Source organism: Oryx dammah, unplaced genomic scaffold (genome assembly GCF_014754425.2).
Source record: "Oryx dammah isolate SB20612 unplaced genomic scaffold, SCBI_Odam_1.1 HiC_scaffold_18, whole genome shotgun sequence".
Taxonomy (NCBI): Eukaryota; Metazoa; Chordata; class Mammalia; order Artiodactyla; family Bovidae; genus Oryx; species Oryx dammah.
Window position 1 is genome coordinate 8,430,830 of NW_024070202.1, and position 23,937 is coordinate 8,454,766.

The following is a 23,937-nucleotide window of genomic DNA, read 5'->3' on the forward strand; positions in this document are numbered from 1 at the left end:
AAGTGAAAGAGGAGAGTGAAAAAGTTGGCTTAAAGCTCAACATTCAGAAAACTAAGATCATGGCATCCGGTCCCATCACTTCATGGCAGATAGATGGGGAAACAGTGGAAACAGTGGCTGACTTTATTTTGGGGGGCTCCAAAATCACTGCAGATGGTGACTGAAGCCATGAAATTAAAAGACACTTACTTGTAAGGAAGGAAAGTTATGACCATCTTAGACAGCATATTAAAAAGCAGAGACATTACTTTGTCAACAAAGGTCCATCTAGTCAAGGCTATTGTTTTTCCGGTAGTCATGTATGGATGTGAGAGTTGGATTATAAAGAAAGCTGAGCGCTGAAGAATTGATGCTTTTGAACTGTGGTGTTGGAGAAGACTCTTGAGAGTCCCTTGGACTTCAAAGAGATCCAACCAGTCCATCCTAAAGGAGATTGGTCCCAGGTGTTCATTGGAAGGACTGATGTTGAAGCTGAAACTCCAATACTATGGCCACCTGATGCGAAGAGCTGACTCTTTTGAAAAGACCCTGATGCTGGAAAAGATTGAGGGCAGGAGGAGAAGGGGATGACAGAGGATGAAATGGTTGGATGGCGTCACCGACTCAATGGACATGGGTTTGGGTAGACTCCGGGAGCTGGTGCTGGACAGGAAGGCCTGGTGTGCTGCAGTCCATGGGGTCACAAAGAGTAGGATACAATTGAGCGACTGAACTGAACAGAATGGAACACTTTATCAGACCTATGATGTGAATATTTTCTCTCATTCCATAGGTTGCCTTTTCACTTTGTTAATGGTTTCTTTTGCTGTTCAGAAGCTTTTTATTTTCATGTAGTCTCACTTATTTTTGCTTTTGTTATCTTTGTTTTTGGTGTCACGTTAAAAAAATCATTACCAAGAGTGATATCAAGGTGCTTTCAGCCTATGTTTTCTTCTAGAAATTTTATGTTTCAAGTCTTGCTTTCAAGTCTTTAATCCATTTTGAGTTGATTTTTGAATATGGCTTAAGATAAGGGTCCAGGTTTATTCTTTTGTATACAGCCTGTTCAATTTTCCCAATACCACTTATTGAAGAGACTGTCCTTTCCTCAATGTATATTCTTGGCTCCTTTCTTGTAAATTAATTCATCATATGTGCATGGGTTATTTTCTGGGCTCTCTTTTCTGTTTGATTGGATTATGTGTCTGTCTTTATGCCGATACCATACAGCTTTGATTACTGTAGATTTGTAATATAGTTTGAAATCAGAGGGCACAGCGCCTCCAGCTTTGTTTTTTTTCTCAAGATTGCTTTGACTATTCAGGGTCTTTTGTGGTTCCATACAAATTTTAGGATTCTCTGTTCTACTGCCGTGAAAGATACCATTGGAATTTTGACAAGGGTTGCATTGAGTCTGGATTCAGTGTCTTGGGTAGCATGGACATTTTAACAGTATTAATTCTTCCAGTCAATGAACACAAAATATCTTTCCACTAATTCATGGCTTCTTAAGTTTCTTTCATCAATGTCATAATTTTCAGTGTATAGGTATTTCACTTCTATTGTTAAGTTTATTCCTATGTTTTTTATTCTTTTATAAATTTAAATTTATTTCTTTTTAATTGGAGGATAATTGACTTACATTATTGTGTTTGTTTCTGTTATATATCAACTATTTTATTCCCTTTGATGCAATTAGAAATGGAATTGTTTTCTTAATTTCTCTTTCTTATGGTTTGTTATTAGTGTATAAACATGTAACTGATTTTTTAATATTGCTTTTGTATCCTGCAACTTTACTGAATGCATTTATTATTTCTAACAGTTTTTGGTAGACTCTTTAGCATTTTCTTTATATAACATTGTGTCATCTGCAGATAGAGACAATTCTGCCTTTTTGTCTTCTTCTTCTTTTTTTTTCTTTTTTTGACTACCTGTTGTGGCTTGGACTTCTGGTACTATGTTGAATAAAAGTGGCAAAAGTTTCAGATCTCAGTAGAAAATCTTTCAGTTTTTCACCACTGCACATTTTAGCTATGGGCTTGTCATATATGTTGAATCACATATACCATGTTCAAGTGGGATTTATTCCAGGGAAATAAGGATGTTTCAGCATCCACAAAGCAAACCTTCATCTGTCTTTGTTTAGGCCATCATATGTCCCAGTTTGCCTGGGACACTTTTACTTAATGCTTGTTTTCTTAGTGTAATTAAAAATAGTGCCCCCTCAGATAAGCTCATGAAAACATGTTCAACATCATTAGTCATTAGGAAAATGCAAATTGAAACCAAAATAAGATACACAGTCACTAGAATGGCTAACGTAACAAACATTGATCATAACAATTGTTGGTGAGCATATAGAGAAAGTATAATTTTAATACAGGGTTATATGACATGAAAGTGTTAGTCACTCAGCCATGTCCAGCTGACTCTTTGCAACCCTTGGGATTGTAGCCCACCAGGCTCCTCTTTCCATGGGATTTCCCAGGCAAGAATACTGGAGTGGGCTGCCATGCACTCCTCCAGGGGATTTTCCCGACTCAGGGATCAAGCCAGAGTCACCTAAGTCTCCTGCCTTGGCAGCCAGGTTCTTTACCACTAGCACAACCTGGAAAGCTCTCCTTACCCCACGACCTCTAGGGGATTCCCAGTAGTTTCTTAAAAATGGAAACGCATCTTCCATATCACCCAGCCATTCCACCTGTAGATGCTTATTTAAGAATGAATACATATGTTTGTACCAAAACTTTTACAAGAATGTTCATAGCAGCTTTATTTATGATAACTCCAAACTGGAAACCCAGACATCCAACAACAGGAGAATGAATAAACAATCATGAATTAGCCATACAATGGAATATTACTCAGAAATCCATATGAAAAAAATTGTTGATACATAACATACAATGTTTAAGAATCATTATGTGGAAAAAAGTCAAACAAAAAAGAATGTAGTGTATGATTCATGAAACAACACATTAACAAAATGAATTTTAAAAGCATATTATCATCTCAATAGATGCAGAAAAGACCTTTGACAAAATCCAACCTCCATTCATGATAAAACTCTCAGCAAACAGTGTATAGAGGAAATATATTCAACATAATAAAGGCCATATATGACAAGCCCATAGCTAAAATGTGCAATGGTGAAAAACTGAAAGTTTTCTACTAAGATCTGATTCTGTCAATATAAAATTCTATAAAATACAAATGTGACAGAAACCAGATGAGTGGTTGTCTGAAGACAGGGAAGGTAGGGGTGAAAGGAGAAGTTACAAAGAGATACGAGGAAACTTTTGGAGATGGTGAATATTTTTATTATTTTGTGGTGAATAATTTCACAGGTATATGCCAAAACTCATCAAACTGTAAATTTATTTTATTACTATTATTTTATTATTTTTAAAATATGGAGTGCTCCACAAATTCGTGTCATGCCTGCACAGGGCTCACGCTAATCTTCTCTGTATTGCTCCAGTTTTAGTATATGTGTTGCTGAAAGGAGCACAAACTGTAAATTTAAATATGCACAGTTTATTGTATATCAATATACCTCAACCAGCTGTTAAAATATAATGCTACCTTTCATTCTCAAAAATATTTCAGTTTAGGGAATTCCCTGGTAGTCCAATGCTTAGGATTTGATGCTCTTACTGCTGGAGCCCCAGTTTGATCCCTGGTTGGGAAACTAAGATCCCAGGTGCTGTGCCAAATGCATTTTAAAAAAAAAAAAAAGAGAGAACATATCTGAGCTTAAATGTTGGTCATACTCTATTCCTTAGTCTGGGTACTGATTTTATAGATTTTTTAATCTGGTTATTTCATAATCTATTTCATAGATATATTCAGTTTTTGAAAATCCACTTATGATCCACTTTTCTATATATGTATTAAACTTCAAGCAAAACTTCCCCCATAAAAGGACCTGAAAGAATGTCTGAGGGAAACATGCAGAAAGTGTCCCAGCTGGACAATAAGTTATAGGCTGACCCTATTCTTTGTCTGGAGAAGGAAATGGCAACCCACTCCAATATTCTGGCCTGGAGAATTCCACAGACAGAGGAGCCTGGCAGGCTACAGTCCATGGGGTCGCAAGAGTTGGACACGATTTAGCGACTAAAGAGAAAGAGAGAGATTCTTTGTATTTTTATTTTTTCTACTCTAGAGAAAAGAAAAGTAAGAGTTAGGAATAGCTTTCAAAAGGCCACAGAAATAGTCAATATTTCAGTGTAGACTTCAGCTAGGTTTTTGTTTCCTGAAAAATCTAGGTGATTTCCTGCGCCTTTCAGCTCAGTGAAAGAACTGGCTTATCTTTAACAAAGGTTTGTTATGTTAAATAATAATTAGCCTTATTTTTTTGTAGTCACTGCTTATACACATTTATATCATAATGCTTGATGATTTATGTTATATTCCTTCCGAGCTGAAGAATAATACTCATTTCAATTTTTATAGCAGGTTTTGGAACACAAAGCAACTGACCCCTTGTCAGTTAGTACAACAGCACTGATATGGTTGTCAAGACAAGGAACTGTAATTAAAAAGGATTTTAAGGAAATGAGAGACCTCCGTACTAGTGGAGAACGTAATTCTGATTATAGAATGAAATGACTAGTAGAGCAAATAATACATTCACTAACATTTTGAGATGCAGTGAATACTTAAGGGAAAACTCCATGCACTGATGTGGATTCTTATGTATCTTGCGTATTCTTATGTATCTTATGTATGGCACCACGTGTGTGCTCAGTCATGTCTGACTCTTTGTAACCCTTCGGACTGTAGCCCACCGGGCTCCTCTGTCCAAGCGATTCTCCGGGCAAGATTACTGGAATGGGTTGCCATTTCCTCCTCCAGCGGGTCTTCCTGACCTGGGGATTGAAGCCTCCTGTATCTCCTGCATTAGGGGCAGACTCTTTACCCACTGAGTCATTGGGAAGACCCTTTTGGTGGCTGCAACTCAGTGTAAATCTTTTCTCTTGGAAGATCTGTGATTATCAGGGTGAAAAAAAAGAACGAAAGCAAGGAACAAGTTTTGGTATCAAATAGCAATTTCGTTAATATTATAAAATAATTAAGCTGACTTAAAGAATATGGTTTATAATGTTGTAACAAACATGCCCCAAAGATCGTTATATTAGTATGATGCTTTGCATACGGTAGACCCTGAAAGTGGTATATGCTAGTTTTAGTTCACAACCAGTTTAGGGAAAACGCTGGGGAGGAGAAAGTGGTGAGGTAGACAGGAAAGAATAAAAAAGAATTATCTGGTTGTCTGTGGCTGTCCTGGGTCTTCCCTGCTTTGGTCGGGCTTTCTCTAGTCATGTCGAGTGGGGGCCACTCTGGTTTTCTGTGTGGGCTTCTCACTGCAGCGGCTTCTCTTGCTGCAGAGAATGGGCTCTGGGTGCATAGGTTCAGCCCACGGTGCACAGGCTTAGTTGCCCCATGGCATGTGGGATCCTCCCAGACCAGGGATCGAACTCATGTCAGGTGGATACTTAACCACTGGAGCACTAGGGAAGTCCGAAGAGGAAAACTTTAGGTGCAACAGAGCAAGAGACAACAAAGAAATGCTCTGCAGTTTCTAAAATAAATCATTTCCAGTGATCTTCAGCTGTTGCTTGAGGCTTGGGGTGCCTAATAGATTTTAGAAGATTTTTTTGGTTGCCTACTCAATATTTATTTCTCTGCACACATGTGCTAAAATGACCCAGGTTTTGTTCAAATAGCTACCCTCCTCCATGTGACCACATATTAGTAGGAGGCTGGCCCTATTCTAGCCCAAGAAGGTAAATCTTAATGGCTCAATGACACTCTGATTTTATTTGCCATTGGTTTAGGAAGGATACATGACCCACTTCTGACCGATCAGAAATGAGAAATCTGCTGGACGCCTCTAAGAAAGGCTTTCTTACTATTAAGGACACCTTCCTCATTTTCAGTTGGGCAATATTATATACAGCTGTGATTCCCAGAGCTGCTCCATCTACTTTCCAATCATTGAGATAAACATGTGGAAAAAGTGAATACCTTGAGGGAGGCAGAACTGACAACTGGAAAGCACCCGGGTCTTCAGGGATGTCACTGAGCCAATCATTTACCCATCCTTGGGATTGCTACCAACCAGCCAAGGGATCTGGGCCTCAGCTTCCTCAACTATAAAATGAGGAAGATGATTTTTCAACCCATCCATCTGGGACCTTTCTGCTCTATCATCATTCCACACTTCTTGCAATCCACTAACCATGACACTGAAGTTAACTGCATCCCTCTTGCTGGTGAAAATACATAACCCGGGGAATGAAAACATCATTAAGCTCTAATATGATTTTCTGTGTAGTTTCTAGAAGCATGAGTTTTAAAAGTTGCCTAGGGCCAAGTTATTAAAAGATTTCCAGGCATTTCAAAAGTTGACATGTCCCCATGTTGATATAATGTGAGAAATAATTGCTAAGAATGTTGAGTAGGTGCCGAGCAGCAGAATCTAGCCTGGGAGTCCCAGCATCCCAGTACTGGCCTATCTCTTCTGCTTTCTGTGGTATTGCTGCTGCTCCTGTTGACTTACATCCAGTATTTCAAGGCCATTTTCTTCCTGTTAATGATGTTTCAAAATTGCCTAACCTTGCAATAACTTTCAAGGCAATAAAAAAGGGATTCTTGCATCACATTGGGTTTTAAGCCAACTGATCTCCACAGCCTTGTCCCATTCTTGAGAGTTCCGGAGAAGTAAATATTTTCTCCAGTGGAATTTTTTCTATTTTCACAAACAACTATTAACATGTCTCAGTTATTGATTGAAAAAGCAATTTTTAAAATTTTAACCCATCTCAAGCCAGTTTTATATGTAGACAAAGAAGTGATTTTCAGGTCTTTTAGGATATTCCCATTATCTAGTACTTGCCTTTGAAATGCCTGTGTAAAGCAGTTAACTATCTGAAATTTTCTCCTCCTCTGTAAAAAAGATGGATGAGAGAGCTTTCCAAATATTCTTCTAGGCTCAAGTTTCTATGAGTCAGTATGATATGAATTAGGACATTAGTAAAGTCTATCTTACTTTCTTCCATATAAATCATATATTTGATTAGTCCCCATAATATATGAGTTGTGTGTTTGTGCTGAGTCTCAGTCATGTCCGAATCTTTGCAACACCATGGCCTGTAGCCTGCCAAGCTCCTCTGTCCATGGGGATTCTCCAGGCAAAAATACTGGAGTGGGTTGCCATGCCCTCTTCCAGGGGATCTTCCCAATCCAGGGATTGAACCCAGGTCCCCTGCATTGCAGGCAGATTCTTTACCATTTGAGCTACCAGGGAAGTCCATGAATACTGGAGTAGGTAGCCTATCCCTTCTCCAGGGGATCTTCCTGACCCAGGAACTGAACCAGGGTCTCCTGTATTACAGGCAGATTCTTAACCAGCTGGGCTACCAGGGAAGCCCAATATATGAGTTACTGTAATTTTATTTTGGGCTTCCCCAGTGACTCAGCAGTAAAGAATCTGCCTGCAATGCAGGAGATGTGGATTCGATCCCTGGGTCAGGAAGATCTCCTGGAGGAGGGCATGATAACCCACTTCAGTATTCTTGCTTGGTGAATCACATGGACAGAGGAGCCTGACAGGCTACAGTCCATAAATGTTGCAAAAAGCTGAACACAACTGAAGCAACATAGCACGTAGGCACACAACCAGAAAATTAACCCAAAAGAAGTGGAAATACCCTTAGAAATTCTCGACAAAGAAAGCAAGTGATAGGGAAGGAGTTGGGAGTAAATCCTGCAGTATGTGGATTAAATTTAGTTGTACTTTAGTTCCCCATCTATGTAATGATTGTAAATTGAATATATTTGATTATTAATAAAAACCATCTGTTTATAAAGGGCTTAGAATTTTATGAATTATGGCAAAGCAAGCATAAACATGACTTGGGGATCTTAAGACTTATTAGCCTTATTATTAGAATAGTATTATAGTCTCATCTAATGCCTTTTTAAAAAGTATACAAACTCTGTTTTGGTCATAATGATTCTAACATTGCAAATAACACACTCAAGAGACCAGCTTTTCTTTGAAGAGTATTCTCTCTGGAAGTAATATCAGGGAAAGCCAGCCTGGTTTCCTCCCTCTGACTCACCGTCTTTCCTTTGTATTTTCCACAGATGCCATCTACTCACAGACACTCTTTCACCCCTATGCTATGTCCAAGCATAGACTCCCAGACTATCTGCAAGCCTTTCAGAATTAGTTCATCATACCAGACTCGGTATGTCGTGGATGCCTGGGCACTCCTGATCTAGAGCCTTCTTCCTCCTCTCCCTGCTGAGTGGTTCCATCCTCCCCCTGGTTGGTCTGTCCATGGATACAAGTCTGCCTCTAGTCGCCCTGTTTGCCTTCTCACCTTCCTTCCTAAGAGTGGTGCCCCTCCTCCTGCTGCTACTACTGCTAAGTCGCTTCAGTCGTGTCTGACTCTGTGTGACCCCAGAGACGGCAGCCCACCAGGCTCCCCTGTCCCTGGGATTCTCCAGACAAGAACACTGGAGTGGGTTGCCATGTCCTTCTCCAATGCATGAAAGTGAAAAGTGAAAGTGAAGTCGCTCAGTCGTGTCCAACTCTTAGCGACCCCATGGACTGCAGCCTACCAGGCTCCTCCGTCCCTGGGATTTTCCAGGCAAGAGTACTGGAGTGGGGTGCCATTGCCTTCTCCAAGGATCCACCAGTTCCTGCCAAGCCATCCTCTGAAACAAGCCATCAACATATTACAATTGAGAAGCAGATACAATTTCCCAGTATCATGACTGGCCTTCTAGCTTAAACACACATCCCTCTCTCTAGCGACAGTTCCAGCTTTTGCTTGAGATTCAGTCTTCACCCATATTAGTCTGAGTAGACTAGGTGGACCTCTGTTCTAAGTCCTAGGCAGTTTGGGACCCAAGATATCCTATTTGAAAGCAGTGATTGGTTCAGAGATGAGAATGTGACTTAAAAAAGACAAGCAGAGAAAACGTCAGGACTTCCTCTGAAAGTTGTGGGATAGCTGGCCCATCTTCTTTGATTAAATTTAAACTTGCAAGATTATAACCTAAACAGATAACATGTGGACATCACAGAGCAAGGAAACAAGAGGAGGCTTATGTTCTAAACATAGAACCACGTGCTTAAATATGTAAAATCCCACACAATGTTAAACATTAATTGTTCTTTTGCTCTATTTCCCTGGTGGCTCAGGCGGTAATGAATCCGTTCACAATGCAGGAGACCCAGGTTTGATTCCTGGGTCAGGAAGATCTCCCGAAGAAGGGAATGGCAACCCACTCCAGTATTCTTGCCTGGGAAATCCCACAGACAGAGGAGTCTGGTGGGCTACAGTCCCTGGGGTCGCAAAGAGTTGGACATGACTGAGTAACTAACGCTTTGACTTTTGGACAAATATGCTTTCATAATGACCTTGAAGGCAAGGTTCAAATCCTCAGACTCTTCAGATTTCTGCTCTGAAACACAGCTGGATGAAAAGATCTGCACACCATGATCCAACTGCTTCTCTTCTTACTCCTGCCTCAATTCTGTGCCAGAAGGGGACTCATAAGACATGTAAGAGAACCCCATCCTGCTCATCTAAATTCCATCTGCGTCATCTGCAAGCAGCTCACTCTTGAGCCTGAAGATGTGCAAGTTGTCAGTTTTGCTCGCCTTCAGGGGGATGGACTAAAGCAGAGTTCCACTCAGGACTGAGAGCTAGCTTGTAGATTTAGGGCAGGGAATCCTTGGGTCCATGGTACCCAGAGTGTGACCTAGAGGGATGTGAGACGCTTCTAGGGCAGTGTGTGCCTTTGGCTCCTGAGGCTCTTTGCTCCATAGGGAAGGGCATGGCTGAAGGAGATCCAGAGAAGAACTCCCTAGAATACAGGGTCCTGTGAGCTGGGGCGTGGGGGGTCCTGTTTCAATTGGACTGAAGGATGGCACTGCTTTAGGAAGCTGTCTCACAACCATAAAGGTAGGATGTGTCTTAAATCCAACACATCAGAGACTTCCATGGTATCTTAATCTTAGTCTTGGTTAAGATTTAGCCTTCTAATGCAGGGGGCATGGGTTCAATCTCTGGTCAGGGAGCTAAGATCCTACATGCCTTACAGACAAAAAATAAAAGAAAAGGAAAGAGAAGCAATATTGTAACAAATTCAATGAAGATCTTTGAAAAATGGTCCACATCCAAAAGAACTTTTTTTTAAAATCCTACATATCAGAGAAGAACCAAGCCAAACCAAGAGGTGGAGAGAACTGGATTATGGTTATATCATGTAAGTTTCCACATAAGCCACACCTACACTCGCCTGGGAGTATCCAGTTTATGAGCTAATTCATCTGGGTTTTGCTCAAACCAATTTGGGGTGAGGTTTCTATTACTTGCGACTAAAAGAATCATGTCTGATAGATTTCTTGATGGTATTGCGTGAATGACTCATGTCTGGTCTGCTCCATTTCCTAAGGCTGTGGATTAACTTTGATCCAAACAATCTCTGCAAATGAGAAAGCTGCCCCATCTCGCTCCCATGCACCTTGGTAGAACAGGGTTCTACATCCAGTGTAAACCCTCTTCCTCGTCAGCTCTGTTCTGCCTGGGTACCAACCTGCCTCATACATAGGTCCTCCTAGTTTCCAAGGGGAATGAGCTCTAAACTGCCAAACAATGATCCACTTTTAAAAGTATTGGTAAATTTATAACCCCCAACAGATGGGCCAATTGAAAATATGCTACAGTGTGATAGATGTCAGAGAGAGACTCAGATAATTTCGTGAACTCTGTATGCTTGAAAGCATCAATTCTTCATCATCAGCCTCTTCAGAAAGAGTACTCTAAACACGTGGGATAGGAATATACCTACTTTGAAAACTGGTTCTTCTGTTTATTGACAACTGTTGTTTAAGAGGTATATGTGTGCAGGGCTTCCAGGGGGCATCAGTGTAAAGACTCTACCTGCCAATGCAGGAGACCCAGGAGATGTGAGTTCTGTCTTTGGGTTGGGAAGATCTGTTGGAGTAGGAAATGGCACCCCACTCCAGTAGTCTTGCCTGGAAAATTCCATGGGCAAAGGGACCTGGCGTGCTCCAGTCCACAGGGCTGCAAAAGACTCAGACATGACTGAGCAGCTGAGCACACACACACACACACATGCACACATATGAAAGAACTTTGCTCCTCATTCCTCATTGCCAATGGTCTGTCTGATTTCAGTACCAATCAATAAAGGTTCAGCTCAGAATTCTGGTACCCTTGGGCTTCCCTTGTGGCTCAGTTGGTAAAGAATCCATCTGCTGTGCAGGAGACCCAGGTTCTATCCCTGGGTCGGGAAAACCCCCTGCAGAAGGAACTGGCAATGCATTCCGGTACTCTTGCCTGGAGAATCCCGTGGACAGAGGAGCTTGGTGGACTACAGTCCATGGGGTTGCAAGAGTCGGACATGACTTAGCAACTAAACCACCACCAGCAGAGCCTTTAAATCCCAGAGATTAACTTGAGGTCACAGGAAACACTACATGAAAAGAGAGCTCTATCAACTTCAGTTGACTTTGTTCTCTAGGAAGTCATACCCTAATCATCATCATACCCTAATGAAGTGGGTGATTCTTTTTTAAAGGTAAAATGTCTTTAGCTTTAAACAGTTAAAGCTAAAAAAGTAGAACAAACAAATTGGTATGAAATTTCATTAGTCATCTCAGTGAAGTTATAAAAATACAGTGCCACTTAGTCTTATAAACTCTTGAAACTGTCTAGAAGTTCACACTTAGTATTACATAAAAATGCACAGTGAGATGTCTTACAATGCACAATGAGATGATTTTTAGAAAATAAAACCGCCTCATAAATAAAATTGCCTTGAGAAAACTTTCTAAATATAGATTCTTAAGTGGAGTCTAAATAGGACTTGACTTTTTCTTTTCCAAAATGAAGATAGTATTTTCCCCATGTATCGCCTGCAGGTATTGTAGACTCCCTTCTCCCTCCTTCTATGTTTTTTTGTTTTCTTTAAACTCAGAGCAGTCAGTAAGATTTTACCCTCTTCAGGTTATATCTTTTTTAAACTTTTTATTTTATGTTGGAGTATATCTGATTAACAATGTTGTGATAGTATTAGGTGAACAGCAGAGGGACTCAGCCATACATATATTTGAATCCATTTCCCCCCAAACTCCCCTTCCATCCAGGCTGCCACGTATCACCGAGCAGAGTTCCCTGTGCTATACAGTAGGTCCTTGTTGGTTATCCATTTTAAGTATAACAATGTGTACTTATCCATCCCTAACTCCCTAACTATCTCACCTTCTATTTTTGATCTAAGTTAACAGAACTGCAAGCTCAATTCATTTTTATTTAATTTAATTTTTTTTGGTTTATGATAAAATTATTAATTTGTAAGCAAGATCTTTTAGAATGCCTAGCTCATGTTTATTTTGTTTCAAATCACAATTTGTTAAAAAAAAAATAGACAAAGATGCGAGTTTTTTTAAGTATTTATATTCAGCTACCAGAAGTGTGTGATTTTTCTAACGAAGAAAACTGTCAAGGATGAGAATTCATACATGTGGATTTTTTTAAGTGAACATGAGAACGTAACCTTTTGAGGGTATTAGCCCAAACACAGATCATCTCCAGTTCTCCAAGAATCAAGGTCCCCTGCTCCTGTAGGTGGAGGGTGTCTGCTCTGTGTATACAACATGCCTTATGGCTACCACTTCCACCGTTGACCACAGAGAGCAAGAGAGGAGGAAGGGGACAGGAGTGGGAACACAGCTGGATAAAGGAACAGAGACGAGAGAGCAAGGGAGTCCAGAGAGAGACACACACACCACGGAAGAGTAATGGTGATGATCGCGGTCACCAGAGGCCACATTTAGTTTCCGCCTGTTTATTCGGAGAGACTCCCTGTAACTTTCCAGTAAAATATGTTTTTTGTTTACTCTTTAGGTTTGTACTGCTTTAAGTGAAAGTTCTTAACAAACACCTACTTTATAAAAGTCTGTCTTCTAACTGGAGTACAGTCGTGGGTTTTTAGCTCATTAAACTCTAAAGCAAATCTGAAGAGTGACTTTTTTTGGTCCGAGCACATCTTGAAGTGCTACGATTACTGTCACTTGAATGAGGATTTGCTCCTCTGCTACGTAAGAAAATTCTATTTAAAGCAGTCATTTTTACCCTGGATAATATGAGTGGTGCAATTTGCAATATTCTTGAGGATTTTAAAATAAAGATCTTTCCTCTAAATATCTCAGTGGTAATTAGATTTCTGATCAATTGCTAAGTCCACAAGTGACTCAAATCTTCAGCAAACTTGAAACTATTGAACTTTACCTTTTAGTTTTAATGTCTTTTTATTTTTTATTTAAGTGATTCTAGCACACATTGAAACTGTCCTTGAGTAAAAGAAGAGAAAAGTTCTCTACCTGTCTTTTGCTAACCTTGATTAATGCCCCAGGCCTTCTCTTATTAAAAACAAACAAACAAACAAACTTTTATGAAACTCTATTATTTAAATATTTGTATTAGTTGGTTGGGGCTGCCATAACAAAGAACCACAGACTGGGTGGCTTAAACAACAAAAATATGTTTTCTCAAAATTCTGGAGGCTAGAAGTCTGAAATCAAGGTGCCAGTGGGTCGGTTTTTTCTGAGGCTTGTCTCCTTGGCTTGTAGGTAGGATAGATGGCTGTTCTCTCCCTATGTCTTTATATGGTCTTTCCACTGTGCTTGTGTCCAAATGGCCTCTTAGAATGACCATCAGTCATTTTGGATCAAAGCTCACCCTAATGACCTCATTTAATGTTACCTATCTCTCTTGTTTTTTTTTCCATCTGAGCAGTTCCGCTTTATTGCCACAAACTCTTGGTTTATATAGGCAAGCAAGGGGGTTCTGCGAGGGACCTCCCATAGTTGCACCAATCACGTTAAAGGTCAAATTATAATATGCCATAGTTGCACCAATCACGTTAAAGGTCAAATTATAATATGCACATAGTTGCACCAATCACGTTAAAGGTCAAGTCGTCATGCGCTTAACAGGAGTCTATGGTAATCATGCACTGTCCACGTGCACGGAAATCAAGAGAGCCAATCAAAAACTGTAACATAGACCACGCCCCTATCTCTTCCGCCGGACGCCATCTTAGTTTCCGACCGCAAAAGCTAGCCCTTTTTTTTTTAAGGTTTCTCACGTATGGCCCCACATCTCCCCCTTTTTTATTTTATTTAAGCCCTTGAGACATTTGTATTGATGTTCTGTAGAGCAAGGCGTAGAGCTGTAGGTGGCCAACCTCCAGCCTCGCCAGCCCCTCTCTCGGCTGTGCCTGTCTTAGGTTGCCCTCCTCTGAGGGTCTTACCCGTCATTGGCTATCCAGCCACCTCTTGGGGGCTAGAGGGAATCTCTCTAGATGATGGGTATCTAGAACTCTTTTTATTTATCTGTCTCAGTTAATCTCTTGAAGGGCTAAATTAATCCAGGGGTTTTGTGGGTGCCTAACATGGGGCTCCTTTTCCATGACCTGGGCAAGCATAACTATTTTGCTGTAAGCGCCTATTGCGGGCTGTGAGATGTTTTACCTTTAACATTACAACAAACAGAATAACAAAAACAAGCAAATAGAAGGCATTTTTAAACCAGGTAAATGGACCCTGTACCCAGTCCCATAGGTCCATTGCTCCCTTTTTCACCTGTTAGAGTCTCATTTAACACTGGAAAAGCTGTCAGACAAAAGCTGGGGTATCTCACATCGCAGTCTATGCGCACCAAGATACTCAATGTCTCGATCGCTCTGGCATGGAGATCAAGCTGTTGTTGGAGTCCCGTTATGGTGAATCTCAGGTGTTCGAGCTGGTTTGAAGTCCTTAAGCAGAGACAGCGGATATGTTGTTTATAACCTCTATGGTCTTAGCTTGTTGAACTCTCAGCACGGGTGCTGACACTGTTGTACCCTCATGGTTGATGGCCTTGTGTGTCATTAAACCCAGACTTTAAAGATTCTAAAAACTGTTGCACAGCCGTGGCAATGACGAAAGTCAGCAAGGAGAGGACAGGTAATCCGACGATCACCAGGAGCAGTGTCCACCAGGGTTGCCGCATCGATGATCTGAAAGGGAAAAAGATCGCCTCAAGAACTTTTTGTTCTTGGGCTCAATATGTGACTGTCTCTTTAATCTGTGTCACATTTTGAGATTTGACCTCTATCTTGTGGTGTAAATTTAAGATTTCTTGCTGGCACCCATATAGGGCTGGGGTCCCCAATGGGGAATATGCGTCCGAATCCTCTTCCCATTGTAAGGAGTGGATCAGGCCCCTTCCACTGGCCAGTGATGGGGTCTTTCCATCTCACTTGTATTTCAGGTTTTATTTCTTGGTTAGACCAATGTTTTTGAGAACATGGTATCAGTTCATTTCTTGAAAAATTTAAAATGTTTAGAGTAAAGAGTGCCATTCCAAGTTTCTGGTGAGGGCTTATTCCCCCTCTTTGTTTTTGTAATTCAACCTTTAAATTTTGATGGTGGCACTCAATTATGGCTTGTCCCTGGGGGTTATGTGGGATTCCGGTGTTATGACGAATGTGCCATTGTTGGAAGAATTTCTGTAAGCTCTGGCTGATGAAGCAAGAGCCATTATCTGTTTTTATTTGATGGGGAAGGCCCAACGTCGCAAAACATTGTAAAAAATGGCTTTGAGCATGTTTTGCTTTTTCTCCTGTATGGGCAGTAGCCCAACAGGCATGAGAGTAAATGTCAATAGACACAAAAACATACTTAAGTTTTCCAAAAGGAGAATAATGGGTCACATCAGTTTGCCACATCACATTGGGTTTTAGCCCTCAAGGGTTTACTCCTGGGGGCTGTAAAGGCTGTACTTGTAAATAAGGAAGACAGGATTTACAAGTATGTATAATTTTCTTTAATTCTCTAATAGGGATCTGTGGAAACCTTTTATGTAGCCCTCTCCAATTTATATGAGTAAGGTCGTGAAGATCATAGGCATCTTGTAAGTTATAAGCTTGGATTGTAAGGGAGGCTGCTCTATCGGCCAAGGAATTTCCCATTGAAAGCAACCCAGGTAAATTTTGATGACCCCTAAGATGGTGTACATAAATGGGGTTAACCCGTTCAAGTAACAGGGTATGGGCTTGTATCATAAGGGGAGTAATAGGATTGTTATCTAGCCATATGTGAGAATTTAGCAATCCTGGAAGCAAATTTACTACATAAAGACTGTCAGAAAATAGACTCATGGGTTCAGGGACTTTTGTGAGTGCCATGACAATAGCAAATAATTCTTTAAACTGTGCGGACCCCTCACAAGGCCCAAAGTATTTTCGTATATACTCATCTGGCTGTTGTGATAGCTGTGGTGGTGGAACACGACGACTGCTGCACCATTCTTTCCTCCATCAGAAAAAACATTGAGGGCATCTGGTATAGGCTTAAAGAGAAATAGTTGGGGCGCCCTCCAATCTAGGTGACCAAAAGAAGTAACCCATTTGTGTGGCCCATAATGACAGTCAAGGATGCCGATATAGGGGGCTCACTGGGGCCCTCCGCAAGGTTTTTCCAGGCGGCCAGGCATATGGCCTGTACCTGATCTGTATAAGGAGCAGGAATGGTGGCCTGTTGAGGCCCCGTACTCCATTGATCTGCAGTCCCTGACAACATCCCGAAAGTCACTGGGATAGCAGGGTTGGCAGCTTGATTTCTTTCTGCCTGAGCATGACACTCTCCCTTGAAAAAGGCACACCATTTGATATAGGTGTTGCTGGGAAGCACTGCCTTACATAGCATCTTCCAGTCTTGGGTCATACAAGGTTGATGAGCCAGGCCCTGGAGAATAGTTTCTGCCCATGGGGAGTTCGGGCCATCCTCTGCCACTGCCTTTTTGAGCTCTTTTAAATCATTGGCCTCCCAGGGGTACCAGGCTGCTGGCCTATTCCCCCCCGGGTTAACGTTTACAGGAAAGGCTTGAGTCGGGCCAATAAAGGGCAGCGAGGATCCCCAAGGGTCTTCGGGATAGGCTCTCCCCCTCCAAGGTGACCTCATTGTCTTTCCCACCCAAGGTGCTCCTGAAACTTCCTCAAATGGGGGAGGCAGGGAGAGGCACAGATCTCTCCCCTGGGCTCCTGGTCCCGAGGCATCAGAGGGGTCTCTATTCTCTTCTGCCCCTTTATCATCCCTGAAAGGCTCCCATGGCCCACTATTCGCTCTAGAGTCTTTATTCCCTACAGTCTCTTTTGCTATATTTTGGTCCGACATGACTCGTTCATCTAACTTTTCCCATTGTTTTTCTGATTTTGAATTGGGGATACCCGTATCAGTGACATGCTCCCCACTCCATGAAAAGCAGAGCTTGAGGGCCAAAATGGTCAAACAGAACCCTAAGGGGGGCTCCTCACCGTGTTGAACCTCTCGCTGCCTAGCAAGGGTTTGTACTTGATCCCAAGTGTCCCAAGAGAACAGATTAGCCGAAGCAACCCAGGGGGCTAACTTTACAATGGTCCCCCAGACCTTAATGGCCTGAGCATCAGAAATCTCAAGTCCCCTGCTTATGAGCATATATCTCAGTGCCCTGAGTGCGGGCTCATCAGATTTCCCAATATTATTTCCCATGCTGCCAAGAGAACAGAAAAAAAAGTCACTGAGGACAACCACCAAAAATCCTACCGGGAGTGGTGGTGGCCAGAAAGTTGGGCTCGTGGTATGCTTTTGGAACCGTTTATGTGCCTGCGTCATTGCACGGAAGTTTTCTTGCTGGGGGCGGGCACCCTAGAGGTTTCTAGCCAGTTCCATGACCCCCTTATCCTATCATGGGAGTCTTCAAGTGGCAGGCACCCTAATGGCCTTTAGGTGCCTGACCCGTGCCCACAGGGAGATTCCAGGCCACGTCCTCAGTTATGAAAGATTAAAGGGGAGTTTCACCTGGTCGGGCTCTAGTTACTGAGGCTCACCTGTTGCAGGGCCTTCAAAGTCCGCCAGAGAGTGGCCCTGGCCAGGACTTATCAATTGCCTTCACAACCACTCGCCTGTTCACTGAAACTCCAGAAAAAGGAATTAAGGACAGATCAGAAAAGAAGAAAAGAAAGAAAATAAGTCAGGAGAGTTTTTTGCCACTTCCCTCAAAGCAGAGGGGGGCCCACCTTGAAATCCGGATTGCCTCGGGCGATACTCCTCTAAAGGGGAGCTCCACGCTGCGACCAGCCTAGGGTCCTTCGTCGCTCCTTCTTTCAGAGCCGCACGGTGACACCACTTCCATCCGTCCGCTTCGTGCCCCACGTTGGGTGCCAGTTTCTGCGGGGGGCACTCCACAGAAAGAGAGAGGCAGTGGGACTTCCCTCAGCAAAGCCGAGGGGTCCTGAGGAGAGGTGAGCCTGCTGTCCGCCAACCCAGCCCCTCAGCGAGCGAGAGACAATCAGACGTGTCAGGGGTTCCGTCTGAGCAGTTCCACCTATCTCTTTAAAGACTCTTGTTTCCACACAGTCACCTTCTGCGGCACTTGAGGGTCAGGACTTCAACAGACTAATTTTGGGAGGACACAATTCAGCTAATAACAGCATTTAACCAATATATTTTGAGTGCCAAATATCTAAAGATTAGGGACAACTATGAAAAAGACAAATCTTCCCACCCACCCTTGTAAAGGTCCAGTCTTGAAGGGTACATTCTATGTACAATGCCGTGTAAGCCTCTGTGCCAGACAGACCCCAGAGTGGAAGAGATGGAACTTTCTCTCCACACTGGAGTCCTGAGTGGGACAGCTAGGCCCGCAAGACAGTTGTGTCTTCTTGACTCGACTTCCCCTCTGGTCACAGGGCAGCTTCCTGGCTCTCACCCACTGCAGTAGGGTGGAAAGGGAAAGGCGCACTCCTGCTAAGAGTTTGACCTAGAATCTTTACTTACTATTTTGGTCAAAAGAAAGTCATAAATCCACAGGTGTCAGCAAGGAAGGTTGAAAAATGTAGTGTGTATCTAAGTGGTCATGCAGGCGTGGGTGCTCAGCTGCCTCAGTCGTATCTGACTCTTACGACCCCATGGACCGTAGCCTGCCAGGCTCCTCTGTCCATGGGGTTTCCAAGGCAAGAATACTGGACAGGGTTGCCATTTCCTCCTCCAGCGGATCTTCCTGACCTAGGGATCGAATCTGCGTCTGCAGCATTGCAGGCGGATTCTTTACCCATTGAGCCACTTGGGAAGCCCCTAAGCAGTCAAGAGTCCAGCTAAACATGATTTCCTGCGGATAAAAGGCCAAATGGATATTAGAAGCCGATTACTGAGGACAGAGACGATGGCACGGGCAATGATTTTCTAGAGTGTAGTAAATGAGAAAGGGCTAGTATGTACAGAAGCAGAAAAGCCTGTTATAAAGAGATGGGAAAAGCCAGAGAAGTCCAGAAAAGTGGACACCAGAGACCAAAGACCAGCGAGGGCAAATGAGAAGTCGTCTGGGCACCCAGGGCTTTATTAGATTCTGGTTCTTAACCCTTATATTGTGGGAACACTTTCTTGTTCCTTATATTTTTTCATTTTAATTTGCATTTTTCTGATTACTAGGAAGTGATTTGTTACATGTTTACTAGCCATTTGCTTTTTTTTCTTCTGAATGGCCTACTCATATTCTTTGTCCAATTAAAAAAAAATTTATTTGTTTGCTTGTTTACTTTATCTATGGTTGTGCTGGGCCTTCCCTGTGGCGCGAGGGCCTTCTCTCGTGGTGAGCAGCGCTGCTCTGGTTGCAGAGCACAGACTCACTGTGGTGGCCGCTCTGTTGTGGAGCACGGACCCCAGGGCAGACAGACTTCAGCAGCTGGTGCACAGACTTGGTTGCCCCTCAGCATGTGGAATCTTCCTGGACCAGGGATCAAACTGCTGCCCTTTGAATTGCAAAGAGGATTCTTAACCGCTGGACAGACAACTAGGGAAGCCCTGTTTCTTATTTTTCAGTCCTAACTTCCTTATAAATTCAGGTTTTAATTTCTTTTCATGGTGGCTTTCTTGTTTACAATGCCCGGTTAGCTGCCAAACAGGTACTTTCAACCAACAATTCAGAAAACTAGGTCTCATTGCTTATTCATACTGGAGAATAATTGCCAAAATAGAAAATGGGAAAGAAGTCAGCTCCACAATTCCTTGATAATATATACTGGTATTTTAACTGAGTAATAGTAACCACAAAAGATACATAATATATATATATATATATATATATATACATATATATATAAAATATATAACCACTCTAGTCAAGATTTATTATATATATATCCACAAAAGAAGATATGTGTAGTTTTTAAAAACATATATAAAAGATTCTGAAAATTATTGGTAGGGCTTTCTGTTAAACCCTTCTATTTTTTAGTAAAACATTGTTTTAATGACATAGTCCTTTTAAAAAAGGTTTCACGCATGTTAAAAATTGCTACTCCAGGACTGTATAGTTTTTTAAGCAATAAGACTTTCCTATATGCGATGACAAATACCTGTAATACATCCCAATCAAAAGTCTTAATCTGCTAGTGGTTGTTGAAAGCCATAAAGCTCAGATAATATTATACAGTTTTCAAAGGGAAATTCACTTATGTATTTCCAAGATAAGTTTATAAATGGTGCTTTGTAGGATACTTGTAGCTAAAAAGAAATATGACAATGGAATATTAGTCAGCCATAAAATATTTGAGTCAGTTCTAATGAGGTGGATGAACCTGGAGCCTATTATACAGGATGAAGTGAGTCAGAAAGAGCAAAACAAATATTGTCTATTACTACATATACATGGAGTCTAGAAAGACGGTACTGGCAGCACTGGAGACGCAGGTGGAACAGACTTGTAGACACAGCGCGAAAAGGAGAGGGTGGGATGAGTAGACGGAGTAGCATGGAAACACATACATTGCCATGTGTGAAACAGGAGCCAGTAGGAATCTGCTGTATGGTGCAGGGAGCTCAAACCCGAGCTCTGTGACGACCTAGAGGGCTGGGATAGGGAGGGAGGTGGGAGGGAGGCTCAAGAGGGAGGGGACATATGTATACCTATGGCTGATGCATCTTGATGAATGGCAGGAACCAACACAACATTGTAAAGCAATTATCCTCCAATTAAAAATGAATTAATTGTAAAAAGGAATTATGAGATTCTGAAATATGTTCAGTCTGTAATCAGTATCAGTGAAAATTCACTGAAGGCTGTTAGATTTTGCCTATGGATGTTCAGACATTGGCCACCCAATATTCAAGAAGCACTGGGGTGCTTCTTAACAACACTTCAGTCTCCCTTGGGAAATGACTTCCTCTGCTTTGGAAATACTTCTGGTAAAATGGTGAATTCCAGTGCCTTCCCTCCCTCTATGGATGAGAAAGGGACCTTTGGATGCTCTTTCACTCAGATCTTTTCACTCAGTAAGCAGATGAAACTAGAGGCCAGCATCCCATGTAGGCTAGGTCAATTTCAGGCTCAGTCCTGGGAACTTAATTCTTGATTAGAGTGTTAATGAAACTGACATGGATGGAATTTACTCATTCTTGCACCAGCACTCTGATCACTGAACTGAGGCCTAGGCTACTACAGATTTGCATAAATTCCACAAGTTCCCATTTTCCTTTATTCTAGTACATTTTTATTTCTTTTTCTTTAAGATTTTTTTTCATGTGGACCAATTGAAAGTCTTTACTGAATATGATAAAACATTGCTTCTGTTTTATGTTTTGCTTTGTTTTGTCTTTGCCATGAAGCATGTGGGATCTTAGTTCCCTGACCAGGGATCAAACCCACACCCACTGCATTGGAAGGCGAAGCCTTAACCACTAGACTGCTAGGAGAGTCCCTGTCGGTTTTCATCTAAAAGCCCTAACTGACTCACTTTTATGTACTGACTTATAATTTGACCATATTGAACTATGATGTAAGACTAGAACATACACACACATACCACCACTAAAAACAACCTGTAATCTGTAATATGAAGGAATTTAGGCAGGGAGATGGACAAAAGGGGAGAAGTATGAATAAAGTTGGTGATGGACAGGGAAGCCTGGTGTGCTGCAGTCCATGGGATTGCAAAGAGTCAGACACAACTGAGTCACTGAAATGAACTGAATTAACTGTTCTCAAAATTTTCAAACATCTTTACAAATAGGGCAACTGTGCCCAGTAGAAAAGAAAAGAGGAAGTATCAGAGTAGCACAGAAAGTATCACATAGACCAGAAGGTCTACAGCATTACTAATCAAAGAGAAGAAAACTGAAGCTAGATGTCAACTTTCCCCCATAAAATTCAAAGTGACCCCAAATAGCAATGCTGTTGAGACGGTGATGAGATGGGCATTTTCATAAACTTCTGGTGAGTCTATAACTGGTTATGAGTTATCAGGAGCACAGTCTGGTGACGTGTAACAAGAGCCATCAGGATGCTCATATACTGGACTAGTCAGGCAAGCAGAACTATGAACGCTACAGAGCCTGGGACTGGTTACATGAGAGATCTTATGCCACTGTGGGGAAAGCTGGGGGAGGGAAGCCCTGACAGGGAGACAGTAACCAATCCATGGGGGTGGGCGAGCATGGCAGAGCAGATCCGAGACACTGCTGTGGACATTCAAAGGGGGGTTCGGGCTATCGGGAGATCTCTGGGAGGCCACTGTCTTGGGGATCCACAGCCAGGATTTGGTCAGCCAGTCTAGGACCCTTGTCCATCCACAGAGCCAGATATCAGGAAAAAGGACTGATGCCAAGAGAAGAGTGAGGACAACCTGGAACTCACCGGGCAGCTCAGCTTCCAACGACAAAGACCTCCGAAGAGGAAGCAAAATGAAAGTGAAGTCGCTCAGTCGTGTCCGACTCTTTGTGACCCCATGGACTGTAGCCCACCAGGCTCCTCCGTCCATGGGATTCTCCAGGCAAGAATATTGGAGTGGGTTGCCATTTCCTTCTCCAGGGATCTTCCTGATCCAGGGATTGAACCCAGGTCTCCTGCATTGCAGGCAGATGCTTTAACCTCTGAGCCACCAGGGAAGAGAAAGCTACTGCCAAACCCCACAATGAGTTCCTCTCTTGGCCAATTCTACCTCCGAGCGTTCAGGGAAAGGAATTCTGGGGACTGTAGTTCCCAGCACCACCAAACTGAAATTAGAATAATCCAGCACTCGTATCTTTTGATCCTATAGTTTCATTCCCCATAGAGGAATGGATCCTAATAAGGTGGGAAATGCTGCCAAAGATCAAATAAAAATAACTATAGTCACCACAGGTAAAATAGAAAATACTGGAAATAAGTTAAATTCCCAATAATAGGATTGGACACTACTTAGCGACTGAACAACAACAAAAATAGGAGAATGGTGAAGTAAACTAAGGTAAGACACAGACAAGAGTTTCATGTTGTTTAATGGCTAACTCATGTCCAACTCTTTGCAACCTCATAACTGTAGCCTGCCAGGCTCCTCTGTCCGTGGGATTTCCCAATCAAGAATACTGGAGTGGGTTGCCATGCCCTCCTCCAGGAAATCTTCCTGACTCAGGGATTGAACCCAGGTCTCCCGCATTGCAGGCAGATTCTTTACCATCTGAGCCACCAGGGAAGCCCCAAGCATTTCATCAGTTCAGTTCAGTTCAGTCGCTCAGTCGTGTCCAACTCTTTGCGACCCCATGAATCGCAGCACGCCAGGCCTCCCTTTCCATCACCAACTCCCGGAGTTCACTCAGACTCACGTCCATCGAGTCAGTGATGCCATCCAGCCATCTCATCCTCTGTCGTCCCCTTCTCCTCCTGCCCCCAATCTCTCCCAGCATCAGAGTCTTTTCCAATGAGTCAACTCTTCGCATGAGGTGTCCAAAGTACTGGAGTTTCAGCTTTAGCATCATTCCTTCCAAAGAAATCCCAGGGCTGATCTCCTTCAGAATGCACTGGTTGGATCTCCTTGCAGTCCAAGGGACCCTCAAGAGTCTTCTCC

General features: G+C 42.4%; 1 protein-coding gene and 1 non-coding gene across 2 annotated transcripts in view; one reads left to right on the forward strand and one right to left on the reverse strand.

Annotated features, from left to right (window-relative positions):
• PTTG1IP2 (PTTG1IP family member 2) overlaps positions 1 to 23,937 on the forward strand; it is a 92,676-nt gene that overhangs the window by 43,954 nt on the left and 24,785 nt on the right. The window lies entirely within an intron of this gene.
• On the reverse strand, positions 3,389 to 3,493 carry LOC120878324. The gene has a single exon (XR_005724527.1). It is a non-coding gene; the product is annotated as a U6 spliceosomal RNA (small nuclear RNA).